General features: G+C 46.4%; 1 pseudogene; it reads right to left on the reverse strand.

Moving 5' to 3' along the window:
* Positions 1 to 6,879: 6,879 nt before the first annotated feature.
* Positions 6,880 to 6,999, reverse strand: LOC138097301 (small nucleolar RNA SNORA70; annotated as a pseudogene).
* Between the last annotated feature and the right edge of the window lie 760 nt (positions 7,000 to 7,759).

The following is a 7,759-nucleotide window of genomic DNA, read 5'->3' on the forward strand; positions in this document are numbered from 1 at the left end:
TTTTTGGGGATTGTAATGAAAACTGACCTTTTTCCACTCCTGTGGCCACTGCTGAGTTTTCCAAATTTGCTGGCATATTGAGTTCAATACTTTAAGAGCATCATCCTTTAGGATTTGAAATAGCTCGGCTGGAATTCCATCACCTTCACTAGCTTTGTTTGTACTAATGCCTCCTAAGGCCCACTTGACCTCACACTCCAGGATGTCTAGCTCTAGGTGAGTGACCACACCACCCTGGTTATAAGGGTCATTACGATCTTTTTTGTACAGTTTTTCTGTGTATTCTTGCCACTTCTTTCTCTCTTCCATTTCTGTTAGGTCCTTGCCATTTCTGTCCATTATTGTGTTCATCTTTGCATGAAATGTTCCCTTGGCATCTCCAATTTTCTTGAAGCAATCTCTAGTCTTTCCAATGGAAGCCTCAAAGGTCGGATGCTTATTCTCCCGTCCTCCTCTGAGTCAGAAAACAGACACATGACCAGGGGTCAGGCAACCTGACCTGCCCTCCCTGGACTTTGAATTGAGAGCTGCTGCTGCTGCTGCTGCTGCTGCTAAGTTGCTTCAGTCGTGTCTGACTCTGTGCGACCCCATAGACGGCAGCCCACCAGGCTCCCCCATCCCTGGAATTCTCCAGGCAAGAACACTGGAGTGGGTTGCCATTTCCTTCTCCAATGCATGAAAGTGAAAAGTGAAAGGGAAGTCGCTCAGTCGTGTCCGACTCCATGGTATTTTCCAGGCAAGAGTACTGGAGTGGGGTGCCATCGCCTTCTCCAGAATTGAGAGCTAGTGATATAAAATAGCAGGACAAGGGAGTTCCCGGTAGTCGAGTGGTTCGAATTGGGTGCATTCTATGATGTCCACGTACTGAGCTTTCCATTTCAGCCGTCATATTTTTCACAACCAATGCCTCTGGTGGGGTCGTCCTTCTAAAACTGTGCTCCTCCAGCTTCCTACGCCCCGCGCTCTGTCATCTACCAGAGAAAATCAAGCTTCCATGCACATCCTGTACTGTCTGCCCCAGTTATTCTGCTGTTTGGGACAGGTGATGACATTCTCTTTACTATACGCCACTGGCTTTCTTAAGTCTTTGTGCTGCAGTGTTATTCTCCTAAATACACGTGGAACTGAGGCTGGTCTCTAGGAACTGACACCAGAATCATGTGTGATCAGCACCTGGCCAGATTCACTTAGGAGGGAAGGAATAAAAGAAGTGAGAGAGGGGAGGGGAGGGCTGGGAGTTTGGGATTAGCAGGTGCTAATGTTTATATATAGAATGGATAAAAAAACAAGGTCCCACTGTATAGCAAAGGGAACTATATTCAATATCCCGTGATAAACCATAATGAAAAGGAATATGAAAAAATATATATATGTATATGACTGAATCACTTTGCTGTATAGTGGAAATTAACACAACACTGTAAATCAACTATACTTTAATAAAATAAAAATTTTAAAAAGGAAGTGAGAGGTGTCAACAGCCTGGCTTCTGGAAGCAGAGGGTTCTGAACATACTGATTCAGAGAGCAAACTGGAAATGCTTTCATGTAGGGGCTCTGGGTTTGAATTCTGGCTCACCACTTTCCAGCTGAGTGATCTTGGGTAAATTACTAGACCTCTCCGAGCCTCTATTTCCTCATCTGATAAAAAAGAGATTACAATATAGTTTTATCATGAGGTTGTTAAGATATTAAAATGGCTGCAAATTCTTTGTCACTACTCCCACAGAGAGGTGAGGACCCCTCCCCTGGAATCTAGGCCAGCTCGGGACTGCTTTGACCAAGACACAAGTGACGCTGCGCAACTTTCCTGGTGAGGTTATAAAAGCTCCTGAGTTTCCACTGGTTCTCTTGCTGTATTAGTTTCCTGTGGCTGCTGTATCAAATTGCCACAAACATCGTGGCTTAAACGAACACCAGGGTATTATTTCAGTTCTGGAAGTCAAAAATTTAAGTGGCTTGGCAGGACTGCATTCCTTCTGGTGCCAGAAGGGAATCCATCTCACTGCCTCTTCCAGCTTCTAGAAGAGGCCACCTACTAGCTGATGGCTCCTTCCTCGCATCACTCTGACCTCTATGTCATCGTGATGTCTCTCTCTCTGACTCAGATCCTCCTGCTTCCCTTATAAGGACTCTTGTGATCACATGGGTCCATCCATGTAAGCCAAGATGATCTCTCCAACTTGAGATTCTTGACCTCATTATATCTGCAAAGTCCCTTTGGCCATGTGAACTAAGATACTCACAGGTTCAAGGACTAAGACATGGACACGTTTAGGGGGCCATTATTCAGCCGAGCACAGCTGGATAGATGTTACCTTTCTGTGCCTCAGCTTCTTCATCCTTTAAATGAAGGTGACAGTGGTACTCAGCCCTGAAGTTGTCTCGAAAATTAAATGAAATCATACGTGCTTGGAAGCAGACCCAGCACCAAGAAGGGCTCAAAAGGATCAGCTATTTTCTTAGTTTAGAATCTCCCAGAAGATGACAGTGAAACCAGTCGGTCAATCTGGGAAGTGCAGGAAAGAGTGCACTGGTGGGAGGTGATACAGGGAAGGGAAATTAAATAATAAGGGGTAGTCACTCTGCCAGCTGCCACTGCAGGTAACCGGAGAGCAGGCCATTGGGAGAGTCTGGGAGGAGGGGCCCAGTGCACACCTGAGGGGCAAGGGTGCTGCTTTTGCTCCAGTTTCTCTTAGTTATTGCTGCAGGGCTATTCTCATAGGCTGTTAATTTCCTGGCACTCCCAGTCTGGCCCAGACAGGCAGAGTGACCTTCTGTGGGCCCAGAAAATAGCTCACAGGTACCCAGATGCACACTGGAAGTCCACCACGGAACATCCGAGAGATGACGGCAAAGCTCTGAGAACATCTCCTGGAGAGGTTTGTATTATTACATTCAGCTGAAAGGAATAAGAATGCACCCAAGCTGTGTGAATTAATCCTGTAACCAAGTCCTCCTAAAACCAAGTTCCTCTGCTCAGTTTATAATTCATCTGTCTATTCAAAATTTTATTCCCTTTCTTAGCAACCTAGAGGTCCATCAGCAGATGAACGGATAAGGAAGTTGTGGTGCATATACATAATGGAATATTCAGTTCAGTTCAGTTCAGTCACTCAGTTGTGTCGGACTCTTTGTGACCCCACGAATTGCAGCATGCCAGGCCTCCCTGTCCATCACTAAGTCCCGGAGTTCACTCAAACTCATGCCCATAGAGTCGGCGATGCCATCCAGCCATCTCATCCTCTGTCGTCCCCTTCTCCTCCTGGCCCCAATCCCTCCCAGCATCAGAGCCTTTTCCAATGAGTCAAGTCTTCGCATGGAATATTACTCAACTATAAAAAAGGAATGCATTTGGGTCAGTTCTAATGAGGTGGATGAACCTAGAGCCTATTATACAGAGTGAAGTCAAACAGAAAGAGAAAGACAAATGCCGTTTATTAAGGCACATTTATATGGAATCTAGAAAGATGGTACCGACGATCCTGCATGCAGGGCAACAAAGGAGAGACAGACATAAAGAACAGACTTTGGGACTCAGTGGGGAAAGGAGGGGGTAGGATGATTTGAAAGAATAGTATTGAAACATACACATTACCACATGTAAAATAGATAAGCAGCGTGAGTTTGATGTATGGAGCAGGGCACCCAGAGCTGATGCTCTGTGACGACCTGGAGGAATAGGATGGGGAGGGACCTGTGAGGGGTTTCAGGATGGAGGGGACACATGTTTACCTATGGCCGATTCATACTGATGTATGGCAAAAACCATCACAATGTTATAAAGTAATTATCCTCCAATTTAAATAACTAAATAAATAAACTTTCTTTCCCTTTCTTTTCCTGAACTGGTTCCCCCTCAAGATTGAGGAATATCAAAGAAAGGGGAGATTGTCACCAAGCAGGACCCCATGGGGCCTTCCTGCGACAGGACCCCTCCCCTATGAAGTCCTCTGCCTGCCTCTTAAGTGTAGAAAAACTGTAGCCTTCTAGGTCTTCCTCAAGTTCCAAAGAGTAAATTTAATCAGAGATGTGAAAAAGTGTGGAAACAAAGGAAAACTGTCAAAAAAGACAAAATAATAATAGGTTAGCCGCTTAACACAGAGAAGGCAACGGCACCCCACTCCAGTACTCTTGCCTGGAAAATCCCATGGGCGGAGGAGCCTGGTGGCTGCAGTCCATGGGGTCGCTCAGAGTCGGACACGACTGAACGACTTCACTTTCACACTTCACATCTTCCCAAGTTCATGTTGCCATATATATGATGTGCGACTATAACATATAATTACATATAGTACATGTAGTGTATATTAACATTCTTAATTATCCTCACTGCCAAGTTCTCACTGACTTTATGCCTCTGAAAGGCAGCCAGCAGAGGGCGCCAGACTCTTTGGTTTTAGGTCCCAGATACAACTTCCTGACTCATTTGAAACTGACTCATTTGATGCTGGGAAAGACTGAAGGCGGGAGGAGATGACAGAGGATGAGACGGTAGTATGGCATCACCGACTCAACTGACATGAGTTTGAGTAAATTCCAGGAGTTGGTGATGGACAGAGAGGCCTGGAGTGCTGCAGTCCCTGGGGTCACAAAGAATCAGACAAAACTGAGCAACTGAACTGAACGACTCCCTGAAGTCAGCTGGTGCCACAGTCAGGGATATTCTGGGGCCTCTTTTCTAGAAAGTTCATGGAAATGGAGTCATAAGTCATATGGTCTTTCCTATCCAGCATATTTTGCTCAGCATCACGCATCTGAGACTCATCCAAGTTACTCTGTGAATCAAGAGCTCGATCTGTTTTATGTAAATTGGTGCAGGCCCTGTGGAAAACGGCATGGACGTTCCTCAAAAGACTAAAAATAGAGTTATGGATTCCTGCAAACCCACTCTTGAGAATATATCCCAACAAAACTATAATTTGAAAAGATATATGCACCCTTAAGTTCACAGCAGCACTTTTTTCAATAGCCAAGATTCAGAAGCAAACTAAATGCCCATCAACAGAAGAATGGATAAGAAGATGTGATATATATATATGTACATATATATGTGTGTGTGTATGTGTGTATACACACACAATAGAATACTACTCAGCCGTAAAAAAGAATGAAATAATGCCATTTGCAGCAACATGGATGGTCCTAGAGATTAACATACTAAATGAAGTACGCTGGAAAGAAAAAGACAAATACCATACGATATCACTTGTATATGGACTCTAAAATATGACACGAATGAACTTATCTATGAAACAGAAATAGACCCACAGACATAGAGAAGACTTGTGGTTGCCAAGAGGAAGGGGACTGGGGATGAAGGGATTGAAAGTTCGGGACCAGCAGATGCAATCTATTAATGTTACATATAGAATGGACAGACAACAATGTCCTACTGCCTAGCACAGGGAACCATATTCAATATCCTGCAATAAACCATAAAGCAAAAGAACACGGAAGGTGTATATATATAACTGAATTACTTTCCTGTAGAGCACAAATTAGTAACACCTTGCAAATCAACTCTAGTTCCATAAAAACATTTTTTAAAAAAAGAGCTCATTCTGTTTTCCTGCCAAGAGGTCTCCACTGTGTGGATGGCCCACATTTTGCTTCTCTGTTCATCTTTTGATGGACACTTGGATGATTTCCAGTTGAGGCTGTCATGAATAATGCGTGGACAGACAAGACACTGCTGTGGACATTCATGCCCAAGTCTCTGTGTGAAGGCTCTGTCTCAGGTTTGAACTGCACTTACGCTATTTGGGGGATGGTCATCCTCAGCGATTGAACTTGGTGGAGCCACTGGAGCTTGCATATTTCTGCCCAGCGCAAGACTTCAAGGGGCTGTCTTGGCTCCAGAGCTCCTCCCCAGTTGGCTGGGACTTTGTCAAGTCAGCACATGGTCTGTGTCCCTCTCTTCTCTCCTGTCACAGGTGTGTCTTCCTACCAAACCTCTTGCACTACTGACTCAGTCTTGATGTCAGCTTTCCAAAGCACCCCGCCCGAGGCACACATGGAATGCTTGGAACAGTACCTGGCATATTGTTTATCATTGTGATTATAACGTGGAGGCAGGCACGTGGGTTCTGGTGCTGGATGGCTGGGTTGAGCTCCAGTGCCCCTTGAGGGGAGAACAGTAGTGCCAGAGCCTGTCCCGCTTGGGCCCAGCCATCCAGAACTTTCCAGTAAAAAAAATCCACCTGAAATGCAGGAGCATCGGTCTCCATCCCTGAGTCGGGAAGATCCCCTGGAGGAGGAAATGGCAACCCACTCCAGTATTCTTGCATAGGAAAGCCCATGGATAGAGAAGCCTGGAGGGCCACAGTCCGTGGGGTCAGAGAGTCGGACACGACTGAGCATGCGCGCATGCCAGGGCTCAGCTCTAAAGAGGGAGTGAGGAGAGAGCGGGTCAGCACCCCAAGCAGAGAAAATGGAGAAGAATATTCCGTTCTTTTTGCTCTTTTTTTCTGACAGGGAAGAGGATTTACTGGTGAGCATGTGTAAGGAGGGGACAGCGCCAAGGTTCTCGTGAGTGCAGGATCTGCTGTTTATCCAGAGGGCCACGGTTAGGGATGTGTTTAACCCCTAGCCATCTCGGATGAGCCGCCTTTCTGATACCATGTTTCCAAATTCATCCACCCTAAACTTAGTAAATTCTCACGTCTTAGATCTTCTGGCAGCCAGGGAACTTGAACTTGGCCCTGTGGAGGGCCTCCATCACACGCTCCTTGTTCTGCATCTTGGTGCGGACAGACATTATGACTTGCCCAGTGTGGACACCAGCCACTATGCCCTGGGGCTTTCCAAAGGCACTGCACCTACCTGTCTAGAGGCTAGACCGGGGACAGCAGGCCCGTCATGAATGTCCACCGGAAAGGGCTGTCTCCAAGGTCCGTTAGGGCAACCGGCTGCAGACGCAACTGAGGCAGCCGCTGTCTGCAGCTACTGCACAGCAGACCCACCCTTTTGGTTCTGTCCTCAGCTTCCGAGTCTGAAGCTGCCTTGGGGAAGCAAGAATCTTGGTAACGTTCTGAGCTGTCATGATGAAATGGTGCTGCATAATTTTATTACTGAGCTGAGACAGCTCTTGGGACAAAAGGCAGTTTCAGGGCCTTTTATTACTCAAGAGGATCTGAAACATTTGCATTTTGCCTGACATTGTGTCCAAAGGGCATGGAGGAATTGTCCTTATAGTTATCCACAGGAACAAGGAAGGGAAAAAAACAAACAAACCGACATCAGGTCAGCTTGTGCCCCTGGAGTCCTGATATCCACTTGGTAGACATGGCGATTCCACAGTGGTCATTGCCTGCCTCTCCTTGAACACTCTGGGACAAAAGCCATCAGGTGGGACAGAGTCAGTAGGCAGGGGCTGGGGGAGGGCCAGCTGGCCCAGAGAAGGGAGTCAGAGTCTGCCCAGCATGAAGGAGACACAGAGGCAGGGAGCAGGCATGGGAGAAGGCCACACATAACATGCAGCAGGGTCCATCGAGTAAGTAAATGGATTCACGATTACAGGAGCGGGGTTCTCACTGTCAGAGTGGCGAGGTCTGAAACGGGAAGGGAGAAAGCCAGCACGACACTGCGGCTGTAGGCTGGAATTAGGCATCAGCGTGGACCTGAGGTTCTCCACAGGTTGTCAAGAGATACAGGTGATGCAAACGTGTGTGTGCACTAAACAGTATTCAGCACAGAGATATTTGCCTCGAAGTGCCATTAACCACTAACAAGAACCAGGGATCTTTGTAGAATGGACA

Source organism: Capricornis sumatraensis, chromosome 20 (assembly GCF_032405125.1).
Source record: "Capricornis sumatraensis isolate serow.1 chromosome 20, serow.2, whole genome shotgun sequence".
Taxonomy (NCBI): domain Eukaryota; kingdom Metazoa; phylum Chordata; class Mammalia; order Artiodactyla; family Bovidae; genus Capricornis; species Capricornis sumatraensis.